At 44.5% G+C, this 16,931-nt stretch overlaps 1 protein-coding gene across 7 annotated transcripts in view; it reads left to right on the forward strand.

Moving 5' to 3' along the window:
* LOC138472418 (uncharacterized) overlaps positions 1-16,931 on the forward strand; it is a 1,989,442-nt gene that overhangs the window by 1,883,779 nt on the left and 88,732 nt on the right. The gene's annotated exons all lie outside the window — the stretch shown is intronic.

Consider the following 16,931-nt stretch of genomic DNA (forward strand, 5'->3'; position numbering starts at 1 on the left):
TTATGAAGACCACCTAGACAAAAGATCCAGCTGGATGCCTCCCTTACCTAAGGAAATAGGACCAGATTGATCCTGAGAGGCAAGTCCAAGAAATCTGTTTTTCTGGGTCAAATTTAACTTGTTTTTGTAACAGGTTGAGGTGTCACACCTGTGAGAAGGCCCTGATGAGAAGGGGGTAACGAGTTAAAATTGTAATAATAGAGCTCGGAGTGCAGGCTGCCTGGCCACCTCCCCACTAATACTTTGTGGATGGGCTAATAGCTCCCCTCCTGCAGCAGTCACTTTTTTATATCCTCCCATGGTACTGCTGGGATCCACCAGAGGCCGCCAAGCTCCCCAGCCTACTAGCTGGGTGCTTGGGGGGATGGTGGGTGACAGACTAAGGGTGACCCCTGAGCATTTGAACATTCCTGGCACCAACTTGCAGGTGCACACCTTGCTGTGAACTTTCTGGGAGGCGTGGGTGTAGAAGATCTAGTCCTTAGTGACTAAGGAACTTTTTCCCACTCCATGGACCAGGGCTAAACAAATTGAAGAGCACAAAAGGTGCAGCCCTAACTAACAAGCTACTGCAAGTAAACCTACCTCTTTCATCTCTTCTGCCGATTGAAACGATAATTGTGACTCATGTCAACTATGGACACACTAAGTGCAAGCTGGGTGCCAGGGCGGATTCGGACTAAGAGTAGCCCTCAAGTGGTCAAGTGTTCCTGGCACCAGATCAGAGTAGTAGCGTTGAATCAAACGTCTCCCATCTGTTGGTCGTAAAGTCTACAGAGGGGGAGTAGTTGAGCACTGCTCAGGTAGGGGTGGTACTAGGCAGCCTGCTCACATTTTATTAATAAGGAGGTTGACCCCCCCCCCCCAGTATGCTGTTAATTGAAATAGAACATAGTTTTCATTCTATCGATTGGCTTATTTTTCTGCCACATTTTAATATGTAACATATTTTTAGCAAAGCAAATTGGCTTTATTACCAGTCATATTTTAATGCGTGCTATAATTTAAGAACCAAATTATCTTGTGCAGTGTAGTAATGTTTTGGATAAAAGAATCAACTTGCATTGGTCCCAGGCACTGGGATTGATGTTGATAGAGGGTGACAAGTCATGAGTTAATTGAATTATTCTCATATACATTAGTGAGTTTAGCTGTACATTGTGAGGCTATGTTGACCACCATAACAAGAATTGTCAATGGCAACAGTTTGGGCTTTTCTGCAGGTATGAGAAAGGCTCTTGCCAAGCACAGCCGTAGTGGTTTTAACTGGCCATTGATAGTAGCAGGTGCAAAATGATGTGAGTACCTGGCATGTAGCAGCAATGCCCGGCAAATGCCTAATAACTACACACCAGCCAAAACTGTTGGCCTTGCCAATGCTTGTTTTAACAGGACTTCAGTGAAGGACACATGCTTATAAATAGAGTGACTGAAGGCAGACCTGGTTAAGAGATTTTTATTACACCAGTAGTGGGTTTACAACTCAAATTATCTCATTAACCCTCATAGTGCCTGTCAGTGTTTTTTCAAAGCATTCTTCTGAGTGCAAAATTTGATGGGAAGGCTTAATTAAAGCAAGCTCAAAGAGTTCACATGAGGAGGTGTGTTGGGGGGGAGGGGCAGGGACTGGGTGGGAATGGCCATATAGAGTATCGTGGACAGTCAATGGGTGGGAAAATATCCAAACAACACCTACAGGTTGTGTGTCCCTCCTTATATGCAATTTCTCCCTATCTGTAATCTAATGCAATAGTTTTGGCTGATAGGTGTTGCAAGTAACACCTAATAGCCTGAACTAAAAATGGGGGAAAAGAGCGACCACGACCCTGAAATCAGTACGATCCATAGTGATCAGCAAACCTATTGTGGAAGCTGACATACTATAAACGAAATTGATGGCTTACTAAGTACACTTTCCTATTGAGTGAGAGGTGCGGCTTGACGCTGTGACCCTGTGAGTGCGAGAGAAGAGGTTCTTTCCTCTAGCCATTACGAGAGGCTCTGTGTGACTGGAAGATTGAGTCTGAGACACCGAGCTGAGCCAAGTGCAGCTGTGCCGCAGTGTGAACTGACAAGAGAGCCACAGAGAGGAGCTGACCTTCCGTGGGATGCAAAGCGGAGCGAGTTGGAGTCAAGGTGGAGGTGGAGTTTACGAGAGTTCGCAAGATGAGCGTGATGGGAGTACGGGAGAAAACGCTAAAAGCGACCACACTGCTTGGAACACGAACACGCCTACAGGTAAGGCGGGGAGGTGATGTACAAAAGTGAAGGAGTTGGATAACATGATTCCTGACATTGACATGGATAACGATATGTCGGGAATCGTGGTAGGGGATGTATTAACTACCAACTCACCAGCTGTGGAGGAAAGTGTGGGGAGGAATTCTTCAAGTGAAAAGGAAAGAGCGGCCCCAGATGCTCTAGATGTGGTGGAAAACCAGCTGGTTATGGTGGGGACCAAAATAACTGGGGAGCTACTAAGCTTGCGAGGAGAAAAACCCCATAGTACATACAGCATTGAAGAAGGGGAGGGTAGTTTGGATTGGCAATCGGAAGGCGATATGAAAATGGAGGAAGTCCCAGGAGATAATTAAATTCCAGATACGGATATGAATTTAAAAGTCAATGAGGTGGAAAAAACAGGAGGTGTAGCCTTGGAGTCGAATTCATAGATAGAAATAGCAGAGCCAAAAAGCCAGGACAAATCCTCATTGGAAGGCAGTCCGGGGGAGAAACCTAGACCATTGGAAAAGGGGCAAAATGCAGATTTGGCTGCCCTTTTCATAAAGGACCTGGCGAATCTCACAATAAAAACTGTTCAGCAAAAACGTTTGAATCTATCTACTGTAACTGAGCGTGTGCCTATCCTGGATGAATCCTTGAGGCAAGCAGTCTTGAGGGTGTAATGGGAGGATGAAGAGTTAAAAATTCAGCCAAAGAAAGATTGAAAGGCTCTGCTGAACAAAAGTGGGCCTTTCTAGAAAAGATGAAGATGGGCAATAAATTCCGGCAGGAGAAGGAGGCGCCTCAGGCACCTTCTGAGCTACCGGAAATTGATTATGAAGAGATGTTGTTTTCAGCGGAATTGGGTCGGACATGTGGTCCAGGGGATGCACAGGACGAGGATTCAGTCTTTGAAGAGGACAACCCCTCAATGCAAAAGTCTTCCATATTATCAGCATCAGGATCCTCCCATCAATGCTGTGACTGTGTAAGAAAAGAAAAATTGAGGGGAAGCCGCACCTGGGATCAGAGGAGTCGGCTCGCCTTCAACAACTCATGATGGATTCCCTCACAACCTCGCTTTTGCCTTTTACAAAACTGTATGAGACAATAACATCTAACCTTCAAGATCAATCCACAATGATTTTGGGACTATCTAATAAACTGGTAAGTTTGGCAGTATTGGCGAACAAGATGGAAATAAGGCTGGATAAAGAAGCAGAGACCTCGAATGATTGGCAGAATCGCCTGTGTGATCTGGCTCAGAGGGAAACAGCCGAAAAGACATCCATGATGGAGGCATTGCTGTTAGATGGCGAATGGATGAAGGCCCAAATAAAGGCAACGCAGAGAGCGAAGGAAAAGGAAAGGTCCCCTCTAATAATAGAGCAAGAGAGATCGGAGCCGGGGAAACCCGACCCTTTAATATCTGGAGAGCAAACCACATCGATGGCAGTCAATGAAGGAAATATCTTTTCTATGTTTAAAGCTGCCAAAAGTAAAGATGGTAAGCCTAGTAACATACCCACTACTTCTAAGAAAATTAGGCAATGTATGAAGAAAACTAAGAATATGCCATCAACCACAAAGCGGAAATTAAATGGCTCAAGAGCATTTTTAAGAAACTTACTCTCACCCCCTACTAAAGATGACAAACCTGATCCAAAAAGAGCCAGGAGAGAACTGGCGATTATTGAGGAGAACAAGATTGAGACTAGAGAAGCCGGAAGAAAAAGTGGATGAGGATGAAGTGATTGATCTATCAGAAGTCGATCTTAGTAATCTCAGAAATTGATAGAGCAGGGGATGAAGATCAGTGGAAAGAGATAAGCAATTCCGAGTGGGCAATAAAGGAAAACCAATTGGAAGAAATGATTAAACCACTTCAAAAGAAAACTAAGACCTTGAAGGATGATCAAAGTGGCCTACCAACATCGCAAGAAATACAACCCTTTAGAACAATGGAAGAAAAGAGAAAGGGAGTTGTAATTAAAGAACCTATGAGATCGAGGGAGGCAGATACTAGCACAAGGAAAAGAGAAGGTATAAAAGTTCCCGTTGAAAAAGCTAGTAAAGGGGATAAAAAGGAAAAGGCTAAGAGCCCCCCAAGTTCGTCCTTCAAAATATACTTGGAGAGAATTGTGGGGACTTCTGATGCGCCCGTGGTTAATAGAAGCAATTGCCTTTGATTGTTGAATTGTATTATCCCAAGATATCAGATATCTACGAGAGACATCTGCAAAGTGGAATTTGTATTGGACAACAGAACAGATTGGGTTATAATTCATCTGGCGGCTCAAGCTAAGAACAATTTTATCTTATCCCTAAGGGACACATTTTTTCCCTTAGGGTATGAAGTCAGCGATCACCAAGAAAGGATAAGAGTGAATTGGAGGGAAGCACCCATACCGAGGGACACACAGAGGCCATTCACAGGCAAGCAATGGCCCTCAGACTGAAGATGGCAGCGAAAGGAGTCAAGTACGTGGGGGTCACATTGACACATCGCATAGGAAAGCTATACGAAGAGAACTATCCTCAACAATTGGAAACAATGAAGAAGGACATAGAGAAGTGGAACCCCCTATCAACATCATGGTCGGGCCGGATCACAGCAACAAAAATGACAATCCTACCCAAACTCCTGTATCTCTTCCAGGCACTGCCAATCAGAGTCCCGGCCGCCTTCTTCAAAAAACTATCCAAAACAATAACTTTGTACGTTTGGTGGAAAAAGACTCCAAGGGTTTCTAGCGCAGTCCTGGCGGCACAGAGAATGGATGGAGGCTCTGCCCTCCCCCACATCCGCAAATTCTACGAGGCAGCCCAACTATGGGTCTGGAAAGAGTGGATACCGGGCTCCTCCCAGAAGCTGTGGGTAGCACAGGACAGAGCGGTCGCCACGACCCGACTCCGCCATCTCCTCTGGATGAAAAAAGAACATAGGCATCCAAATGCCCAAATCAGCGAGATTATGAAGGCCTCCTTAGGGATATGGGACAGCGCCACTCAAAGAGAGACACTGACTAAAGATCCAGCCCCTTTCATGCCATTATTCAAAAACCCAGAATTCCAACCGGGGATGGAGAACAGCGCATATCCAAAATGGGAGGAGGCGGGCTGCACGAAGATCGGCGATATGGACCAATCCCAAGAAATCAGAACCTTCGAAGACTGCACAACACAATTCGGTCTCTGCAATAAAGATAGATACAAATACGAACAACTATACCACTGGTTTAGCTCCCCACGGATCAAATATGCAGCAACATGGAAACTGACCCCCTTTGAAATCTACATTATGACTCGCGCAGGGACCAAGAAATTTGTATCGGATACCTATAAACATTTTAACACCCAATCTGAGGAGATTAAATGGCTATATATGAAAAAGTGGGAAACCACACTGGGAGGCGAAGTTCAAGAAGCCAATAGTAATATATCTGGGTGCAATCCCCAAAATGACACGGGTGGTCAGACAAGGGAGATGTGGACGAAAATCCTACTACAATGGCATTATACCCCGGAAGGATTACACAAAATGTACAAGTCCACACCGTACAAGTGCTGGAGAGAGTGTGGCGCAAAGGGGAACAGGAGAGAAATTTGGTGGGACTGTCCGGTTATACAACAATTTTGGACAGTTGCATTTGACGACCTAGATGCGGAACTGATGATAAAGAAGCTAAATTCATCTCGAGCTGAGGGACCGGATGGTCTATCAAACTATGAACTTAAAATAAATCGAACTGAGTGGAGTACATTTCTGCCAGTTCTGTTTGCCCAGATCATGGAAAACAAAAAGGTACCTGCATCATGGAGAGAGACCCATTTGTAAAAAAAGACCATAGGGCGATTCCTAAAAACTATCGCCCTAGTGCTCTCCTGGACTCAATAGGATGACTGTTTGCAACTGTCCTGTTGAGAGATCTTAGATCATGGGCCGAGAAAAGGGGTATCCTGGACCCGCGACAGACAGGTTTTGTTAAGGTGTTGGTACCTCCTTAAATCTCTTCATGATTAACGTCTTGAAAGAGAAAGCCCTGGAAACAGATACGTCACCCTGGCCCAGTTCTTATTCTGTTTATATATTGCTGATTTGGCTGATTCACAGAGAGATGTCACTGCCTTCCCGTCTAAGATCAATGGCATGCCAGTTCCATGGATACTCTTTTCAGGCAACCTAGACTTTTTAGACTTAACCCTGATTGGTCTGCAGCGTAGGATTAATGCATTCAATTTGTATTTGAGAGAGAATGATATGAAGATGAATGTAAGAAAATCTTCAGGTGCTTTAAATGAAATCGGCCTATAAAAAGAAAGTAGAAAAGTTTACTTGGAGAGTGGAGGTTGAGGCCCTGGAAGTAGTAGTCTCTGATGACCTATTTGGGAATTGTAATTAATAGAAGATTTAGAGATCAGGGGCATTTTATTTACCTGAGATCTAGACTGACCACTCTAATAAACCAGGGAAGAATATTCCATAGGAAGTTTGGCCGATTTATGTCTTTCTATAAACAGAAAATTGCTCAAGTCTTCACCTATGGCGCAGAGGCTATACTACATCTACCTTGGGAAACATGGGATACATTAGAGGGTCTGTTTTGGTGAGCATTACTACAACTCCCTAATGCAGTGCCCATGTATACCATTAGGCATGAATGAAAGCTTCAATCACTTGAGTCTATGGTCCAATGGAAATCAGCGGCCTTATATAGGAAGTTCAAATATGAAACAAATATAGCCCCTTTTGCAATCTTTGATCCCCTTAAAAATATGGAAGACAAGTATGTAACCCTGTGGAAAGGAAAGATTGAAAGAATCCAACAACAGAAGGATATTGGTCCCAATGTTCTGGAGATTAATCCGACCAAAGTCAAGCAGAAATTGCGAGACCACGATTGGATGAGTACCCTGTAACAATGCGATCAATTGAAACTGAGTTATGCAAGAACTGCTGAAGGAAGGTTTTAAACTCCATCCCAAGTTATCTACAGACATTTCAGTCACCACACTATCACAATATGCTCCTTAGGTGTAGACTTAATAGTCTTGCCACTGGAGAAGTCTTGTGGGCTCGGAAAATGTCAGGTATTAAAAATGATCAATGCAGTTTCTGTAAGAAGAATGACATGGTGGAGACACTATGTTATTGGGTAATGGTATGCGACTCATTAAAAGAAATTAGGGAACTTTATTTATCTCACTATGCGATGGGAGAAAGTACCTTGAGCCCGAATGATTGGTGGGCTTGGGTTATTATGGGGGAAAAGATCAGCTTAATAATTGCAGTACTGAAATTCATTCAAAGAGTCCTAAAGATGAAGAGCGAACAGAACTTAAAGGTGTAATTGAATGGATGTTCAGGTTTAAGAATTGTGACGTAATGACAAAGGTTGTTGTGGAAGAAAAAAGGGAAGTTTAATCATAGTTTAATTATAGTAGTGTGTAATGTGAGTGAAAGAGATTGAATTTGTTTTGCTTTTTTTTTTATTTTGCATTTTTTAAAGAGCTCACACAGCCCACGGGCATCGAGGAGCTGCAACCTAGAGAACATTATCCCTTCACACTGTTAATTGAGTTTTAGCATGTGAGGGTCAGGATAGGATTTGGACACAGGACAGAGAACTTTACTTTGGACATTCTGATGCAGACAGTTTGATTAGTTAGTTTTGTTGAGGCAGGGAAGCCCCCTCTTAGTTTCAGGGACAGTGAGGCTTATGTCCAATCCTTTTTATTTAAATAAGTATTTAGCAACCACCATGACAACAATGTGTCCGCGTCTTAATCCTGATCCCTTACATATGGTGTCAGCAGTGGAATCTGGCTCCGTCAATACAAACTGGGGAACCCTTGACTTTGAGAAACTTAGTTGGGAAGCCTACAATCCCTCTGTAGTCACTAAGTAGTCCATTGGCTTTGACTTATCCAGTAGCCGCAAAGAACTACAACCCAGAGATAGAGCCATAATTCCCACAGACTCGGTGCTAGTACACCCCAAGGGAATTTACATAAGATTGACTTCCAAGTCCGGACTGGCGTGGCAGCATTCTTTTTATAGCATGGTTTTGCTTTATAGAGGAGACATCAGTTCTGAGGGTAGCCGTAGGTTTCAAATATTAGTCCCGAAGAGTCACAGAAGGATGGTTTTGGAAATTGCCCATTCTCACCTAACCGGCGGACATCTAGGAACAGCCAAAGCTCAAGGATAGGTGATAAACAGGTTGTATTGGCCCAGAATCTACGCTGATGTGGAAAACCTTCTTCTGACTTGTACCTTCTGTCAGAAAACTGGTTCTCGTATGCCTTCCCCAGCGCCACTCCAACCTTTACCCATTTTTGACATACCTTTTTCCTGTATTGGTATGATATAGTGGGAACTCTTGAACTATCTAAACTAGGGAATTGATATATGCTGGTTATCTTAGATTATTCTAAGAGATAGCCTAAGGCTTTCCCTTTATAGAATAATACCTTGAAGCAGATATTGAACCATCTTATAACCTTTTTCTCTGGAGTTGTTTTCCCTAAAGAGATCCTCACAGATCAGGGGACCGCCTTTATGAGTAAGCTAATGGCAGCAGTAAACCAGGTCCTTCAAATTAAAATGCTCAGAACCTCAGTATACCACCCTCATAATAATGGATTGGTTGAGCATTTTAACAAGTCTCTAAAGAGTGTTTTGAGGAAACTGGTAGACGCTGATGGTAGGGATTGAGACGCCATGATACCTTAGGCCCTTTTTGCCATTTGGAAGACTCCCCAGACCTCCCTAAGTTTTTCCCACTTTGAACCTTTGTATGGAAGAGAGCCACAGGACATGCTAGATATGTTAACGGAGACGTTGAAGGAAAGAGAAGAATCTTTACTACCTCTATTTCAGACCGCAGATCTGAAGGAGCATATGGCAATTGTACAATCCATAGTTCATTCACATCTAGCCAAAGCTCAAAAACATCAAAAGTCCCTCCATGATAAAAAAAAGTCCATGCTTTGATCATTTTCCATTGGTCAGAAGGTTCTTGTTTTATTGCCAACTTCTGAGAACAAAATGCTGTATAAGTGACACAGAACATATGAGGTCTTAGAACAGACCGGTCCTCGTAACCTTCGGGTTTTCACAATCGGATAAACGAACCAAGACCCAAATATATCATGTGAATCTTTTGAAGGAATGGAAGGAAGACACGACGGAGTCCATATCTGTGGTTATGGCAGGTCTTCTAACAGAAGACCAGACAACAATAATTTGATTGCCTCAAATCTCTCACACACTCAGAAGCAGGACCTCCAAGACCTGCTGGAACAATTCCCAGACTTCTTTTGTGATTAACCTGGAAGGGTAAAGGGGGTGTTTCATTGTATTCACACTTCCCCTAAGGACGGTTATCAACCTGAAACTATATAGAATCGCTGAAGCCCAGAAAGAAATAGTCATACAGGAGGTGGAGAAAATGTTAGTCTCTGACATAATAGAACCATCTCAGAGTCCCTGGTCCTTTCCAATAGTCCTTGTCGCAAAGCCGAATTGGTCGTGGAGATTTTGTATTGATTTTCAGAAGGTAAATCGTAATAATTAACCCATGCCTAGGATTGATGACCTTATTGGGATCTGCTGTTTACCTATCCACAATTGATCTGACAAAGGGCCATTGGCAGGTGCTAGTGAACCCAGAGGACAAAGAGAAAACAGCCTTTTCCACGCCTGTAGGGCTATTTCAATTTAAGGTTTTACCTCTGTGGGCTGCCCATCACATTCCAGAAACAAATGGACCAAGTCCTCCGTCCCTATTCTGCATTTTGTGACCCGGTCTGTTATGGGAAAGCATATATAGATGACATAGTCATCCATAGTAAGGAGATTTATACCCAACTATTGCACTATTACCTCTTGCCTTACTGACAAACCTAAAAATGCAGAGCCCCAGAAACTGAAATGGAGTCAGGAAGACAAAGCTTGTTTTAACACCCTGAAGCAAATTCTTTGTAGTAAACCAGTCTTGAAAGGTGCAAACTTTAATAAAGACTTAATTCTACAGACAGACGCATCCCATGTTGGGTTGGGGGCAGTTCTCTCCCAATAATCTGATTGTATTGAACATCCTATTCTTTAAATCAGCTGAAAGGTTTTACCCACGGAGAGAAACTATGCCACGATTGGACTCGAGGCCCTGGCCATATGTTTGTTTGTTTGTTTATTCATTTGGTAATGCGCCCCAAACCCTAAAGTAGCTGGGCGCAACAGTACAAGTAGACTTAAAGATTAGTTACAGTGCATATCACGAGCATATGGATACATGTACATACATGCATACAATACAGTGCATATCATTTGCATTTGCTTACATGTACATACATGCATACAGGGAATATATAGTACTGGCACCACCGGTATAAAGTGGGCTGTGTCATATATACATATTACCTTATTGGAAGAAAGTTTTGGTTGATTACTGATCATTCCCCTCTAACCTGGATCAGTCTTCAAAAAGACAACAATGTCAGAGTCATGCACTGCTTTTTAGATATTCAGCCCTGTTGTTTTAGTATAGAACACCGAAAAGGAAAATATCAATGGAATGTAGATGGCCTTTCCCATTTCCAAATAGGTGCAGAATAAACCAGCAACATACAACTTTCTCAGGGAAAGTCAGAAGCTACCTGATCCTGACCCTGGGGGTGGCTATCTGCGGTAGGACCACATAAGGGGAGAGACAACCCTCATGGGAGTAGAGTGGTCTCGTCAGATGAGACATGGTATCCCCCTTTTCCTTTATGAAATGACTACCACCATGAAAATCCACAAGCCTACATTGCATATTGTAAAATGACATTAGACCATGCTATGATGACGAAAAACTCCTATTTTTCCTCTGTTGAAAACATTGGATAAAACTGTGATGAAGAATATTACTAAAACCACGAGGATGACTTCTCAGAAGCGGAGTGACCGGTGTAGTGTTTTCCCATCGTGGATTGGACAAGGGAAATACAAAAACGCAAAGCGAAACCAAGGGCAGGAGTATCCACTTCCAGTTAGAACTTTTGGGAGACACTGAGCAGCTGTGCAGAGAGTCACCACAGAGGACACGGTGCAGGAAGACAAGCAGGTGCAAAAAAGCGGTTAGAGGACGAGGGCTTCACTGACGCGCTACCCGATCCGACAGTCAGGTGATCTCTAAAGAGGTCTGTTACGGGAGAGCGAGCTCCCATCTCGAGAGGATGGAGCAGATGGGCGGACAGGCTGCCCAGTGATAGAAGTTTACCAGAAAAGTAGTGGAACTGTGACTCCGGTGGGGGACAGAGTAGGATGGAAAGGAGCAACATCCAACACATATTTCAAGGGTTGCAGTCAGGCTGGTTGACTGCCAGTTGAGTTGAAATAGATTTCAGTTCAGCTGTAACTGATATCCTGCGGTAAAGTGGGGAAGTGTGCTTTAACTTTGTAAAAAACAGTTCTGGGATGGTGAGAATGGATACAAAAAGTAGTGGAACACCACTCCTGACCATTCCCGCTCACTTCGACCACTGGGCTGGCCACAGCAAGGCGTAAATGAACGGAGAGTAAGCAGCGAGGACGCTGCCAACCACAGAGTTTACCCGAACGCAATTGGATGCTCAAGCAGAGGCGCCACTGCTCGAGAGACATGCACCAGAGAAACATGTATGCAGGCAGGAAGGAGGATGCCAGAGGACCAGAAGCCCTCTGGGAGCAATCCAAGAAGGAAGAAAAAAGGATCTGGGACCCTGGGAGAAACCTCAAACTTTGACAATTAGTTATATGCTTGGTAGAGCAAGGGACCAAGCTATCATAACGAAATGGTACAAGTCTGTAATAGGCATCCATTTAAAGTCCTGGCAGGAGAGTATACTGGGCAGATTGTGAGTCTGTGACCCACACCCAACTGTCTAACAAACAGAAGAAGTCCAGGCAGGAGAGTACCGCAGGCAGATTGCGAGCCTGCGACCCAACCCAGTTGTGTTGATAATTGAATTTGAAAGGCTTACAAAGCTTAAGGGAAGTCCCATACCCCTTGAGAGCGTCCAGCAAAAGACGCTGATAAGAGAGTGTGCCAAATTGACAGAGGAGTGACTGGCATTCACTCTGTCATTGATAAAGATCTCTGAAGACTGAAGAAAACAGGGAAAATGTGACATCACCCCCATGTGTTCATTCATGTGAACTTAAAGATGCTCAAAAGAAGGCTCATACCTCTTGACAGTGTGAACTTGATGAAAGCAGAAGGAAACCCAGGGGAAGAGAGAATTCTCCTTTTGAAGCTTGTCGAACTTTTTTTTCTACAGCTTTATTTTAGAACTGTTGGCTAAGGCTGCACGTCGTCCACCTAGAGAACATTATCCCTTCACACTGTATATGGAGTTTTAGCATGTGAGGGTCAGGATAGCATTTGGACACAGGACAGCGAACTTTACTATGGACATTCTGGCGCAGACAGTTTCCTTAGTTTTGTTGTGGTAGGTAGACCCATCTTAGTTTCAGGGACAAAGAAGCATTTTTCCAATCCTTTTTATTTAAATAAAATTCTTCAGTACCACCATGAAAACATTGTTCCGCCTCTTACTCCTGATCCCTCACAGTAGGCTCACAACATCACAACAACTACTCACTGCTGTGCCCAATATTGCAAGCACCCCTGAGGTATACGTGTGCTCCATGGCATTAGCTGACTTGATGAATGCACTTAAAACTATACAAACAGACGTACTAATAGTTCAAGAAAAAACTGCTGGAATACCTGAGGTGACATGTAAGCCCGTAACCAACCTGAGATCAACTAATACCATGCAATATTTAGATAGTTAAACGGAGTAGAATAGAGACAAATAGGCTGTTGTAAGGGGGCAGAAGAAGTCAACTGACAGTGATTTGATAATTTTGGCTAAGACTTTTATTGTGCCCAGAAAAAAAACACCAATCCCTAACTCTAATAGAGGTTTCCCTGCCTCAAACTAAAACTAAAGGAGTTGTCAGGATGTCCATCAAATGAAAAACCACCATCCTCTGTCAAAAACCTAATTCTGTCCCCCACACTATAACTAAAGATTCTTAATCAAAGTTAAGTTCTTTCCCAAGGAGAATAACTCCCTTCTCCTGGCATGTGGCAACAAAAAGCCTCCAAATAGGCAATGGTCAAAAAGCAATCTTCACCAGGGGAAATTACTTCCTTCTCCTGGTCTTTAGTTTACAAAGAAAGTGTCTAAGTGTAGCCAGGAGAAAGGACTCCTTCCTCTGGCCTTTTAAAACATGTTCAAGTTGAATCCACGGGGAATGTCTCCCTTCCCCTGGATGCTGACCTCTGCGAAATACCAGAGGGAATGACTCCCTCCCCCATGTCAATCGAACACTGTCTATGCTGTGTGGAGGAGGAATGATTCCTGTCCTCTGGATATTGGTTCAACAAAGATACACAAGTGACCAGAGGGAATGACTCCTTTCCCCTGTTTTCTATGGTGAATGATGCAACAACCCCAGGCTTTCCGCAGCCCTCTCCAATGCCGCTGTTCGGAGAGCAGCTCTCTCCGCTAATCTCTTTATCCTTATTCGGGTCCCAGACCGTTCTCGGTTTTCTCTTCTCACTCAGCCCACTCTTTCACTGATTTACGCTTCCACCAAGAAAGGCCACAGGGGAGATGACTCGACTTGGTAAACACTATGCATTGCTTCTTGTCCCAGACCCTTGGTTCTTTCCCTTTTTCACTAGGCCCACTTGGCTGCCTTTCATGCCAAGTACTGCCACGAGGAAGATTGCTCATATCGTAAGTCATGTGCAGAGAAGTTCTCTCCTGCACCTTTAAACACTTACCAGTTGCTGCTTCACGCCTGTCACCTTGATTGACCGTGGGACGCTTGGCTGGTTCTTTCAGGGTGTGCACATCTTCTCGCTGGGCTGAACAGCAGTTCTTGGACTTTCTGGCTTTCCCCCTGTGTCTCTTCTTCCCGGTCTCTAGACCGATGGTGTCAGCACTGTTACAAGACCGCACGGTCCACCTCCCTGAGGTTGCACCACCATTCTCCAGCCTCCAGATATGTTCCAGACCAGCCCCATGCCACGGGGTACAGGAATTCCTGTCCGCCTTGAGACTTTGGCAGCAGACTGCTCTCTGTTTCCTCAGAGTCTTCTCTGCGTCGTTTTCGAATTTCCTGGGCTGGGCTGGCTCTCATACTGGTCAGCTGTTCCTGGGCTTGTCTGCCTCCAGGAATGCAAAAACAAAGACAAAAGAAAAAACTAAGAGGTGATGGCTGGAAGGTTTCGAATGAATCTTATCCTCTGGCATTGCTCTGGGCACCCCGCCAGACCACCGTTCTTCGCCTGCCAAGCCATTACAGAGGGGGAAAGACCATATGTAAGTCAATCTTAGTCCCACCCCAAAAGGGGCAGTCCAGGAATGTTTTCTTGACCTCGACTTACTTTGTAAAGTGTTTTTATTTGTTCTTTAAGATCCCATCTCCACGGAAGGCTATACCGTTCCTGTTAATTCTCTGGGCCACTCTTCACGGCTCCAGAGGACACCTCTTCTCAGTACTTGAGTTAGTCACCCTCTTGGTTTTGTCAGCATTCTTCTTTGTCTTAGTAAGACTAAGAGGGGCAGCGTTACAATTACAGACAGACGTGCTCACAGGAGGGGGTTGGTGGAAAGGTGGCAAAGGGCTTAGGCATATTTTTTTCGGGTTGTTGTGCTGAGTCCTACCAAAGGGGTTGTCATTATCCCTAGGAGGAGAGTCCCTCCCCATGAGGTCCTCCCGCATTAAACCACCCCTACTGGGAATATTGGGTAGTGGCCTCACCTCCCTAGCCTTATGGGAAATGTCTCCCCCCTGGGCAGAAGTGACGACACCCAGTGGTTCGACACACTGTCCACAGACTTGCAGCAAAGATGCATTAGAAGCCAAAATCAACCAAGTAATAGAAAAGCACACAACACCCTTGAACAAAACGGATATATCCCACGCGATAAAAGCTCAATATAAAACTAATAGGCCATTTGGCAATGAGCAAATAAACAGTAAATATTGGGATGACAGATGGGGAAACAGAACAGACGATGGGGCAAGGGCTAGGGAAGGACAACACATAAAATGAAGACCTCGGAATAAGCACTAACGTAAATGGGAATCTTAGAGAGTCCAAAGAAACACTGTTGAACAAGGCACGCTTTGGATCAGACATGTGAGGAGCTGCCGCTCAGTAATTCAAGAGTAAATAGTGGTTTGTGTCTGACTTCCAGCAAGGAATTACACAAAGATTATATACAGGGAGAACCAGACGGAGGGATTACTCTCACTCGAGTATAGAACGTACTGGCCGGATAGTGTTAACATAGAACTAAGAGCCCAACCAGAAATGAACACAAACTAGGGATTAACCCACAACGAGAATTTGTTGGTATGTGGATAGCCACATAGAGGCCAATCAGATAGTGGTAGGATCGGAGGGAACAGAATTGAGAGTAGAGCCACAAATGTCAACTAGTACCATGGAAACAGGGCTAAAGGGTATTGATTAACCAACAGAGCACCTGCCAAACATCAATGTACACCAGGGCAGATTAAGCAAAGGGAGCACTGTTGATCATGAAGTGCAAATTCAAACATAGCTGGTCTGGCAAGGTGCATCCCTGAAGATGCATGGAATGCATTTGTAAGATCTTTCTAGATCGTGTGTTTTCTGGAAACATGGGCCATTACATTGGTAATATGCCAAGGGTATGGCAGCCATGAGAATTCCAGCAGAGCACTCCATAATCCACTCCTGCAAAGGAAAGGAGAGACGTTACATGGTGCGCTCGAACCTATAATGCTGCGCACATCTACCAGCGGTTCTGAGTTCATCTACCAGCGGTTCTGAGTTCTACACACAGCGCTAATCACCCAAGATACCTTTGGCAAAATAAAGAAAATTTGGACAATACCGGACTCTCAAAATCCACCGCGCAACGTTCGCCGTGTGGAAAGGACTTTCTTGCTAGTGAAGGAACTAGCACATGGAACACTCTGCCTCGCTGTGAAGACATATAACAGCGTGTGGCATCAGAACTCGGCAAACAGACATTGGCATCATCCCTGCGAGTGTAGGGCTGTGAACCTCCCATAGAATTGCGCCCCTGCAAATGCAGGATGGAGTGCACACCCCGCTAAAAGCCAAGGTAAGCCCTTAGGAGACATCACAGCACATAGTAGAGAGAAGGGAAGAGGCCCAGCGAATCAGGTGAACCCAGGTCTGAGTGTGCATCATATATTTGACAGGTGTTCTTCCGGGTGAAACAGGGAAAGTGAGAACTCTGGGTCAAAGGAGGCTCATCCATCGCTCCTGCAGAGACACAGGTGAGTGTGACATTTGATCCATGAGTCAAGTTTAATACCACAGGCTTGGCCTCACCTCCCCAACTCTGTGGTTCACCCAGGAGGGTCACTGGCGTCCTTGAAACACAATGCAGGTTTCTTCTTGTCTACGATTTGGATTTCTCTGCGTCTCCTTCACGGCTTCCCAGAGGCAAGGAACTTCAGTTTTGTACCCCCTTTTCTCTAGTTCCTCGATCGGTCGCTCTGCTCCAGTAGGTTCTCCTTCACCCCAGAGGTTCTGCTCCTTCTCATGTTCCACCTTGCTCGGAGTGTGTCTCTATGTTCTGCCTTTTATCCATGTGGGGAGAGCTAATGGGTATCAGAGGTATGTGATTAAAGTCAAGTG

This window comes from Ambystoma mexicanum, chromosome 8 (assembly GCF_040938575.1).
Source record: "Ambystoma mexicanum isolate Mex_15411 chromosome 8, UKY_AmexF1_1, whole genome shotgun sequence".
NCBI classification, from domain to species: Eukaryota; Metazoa; Chordata; class Amphibia; order Caudata; family Ambystomatidae; genus Ambystoma; species Ambystoma mexicanum.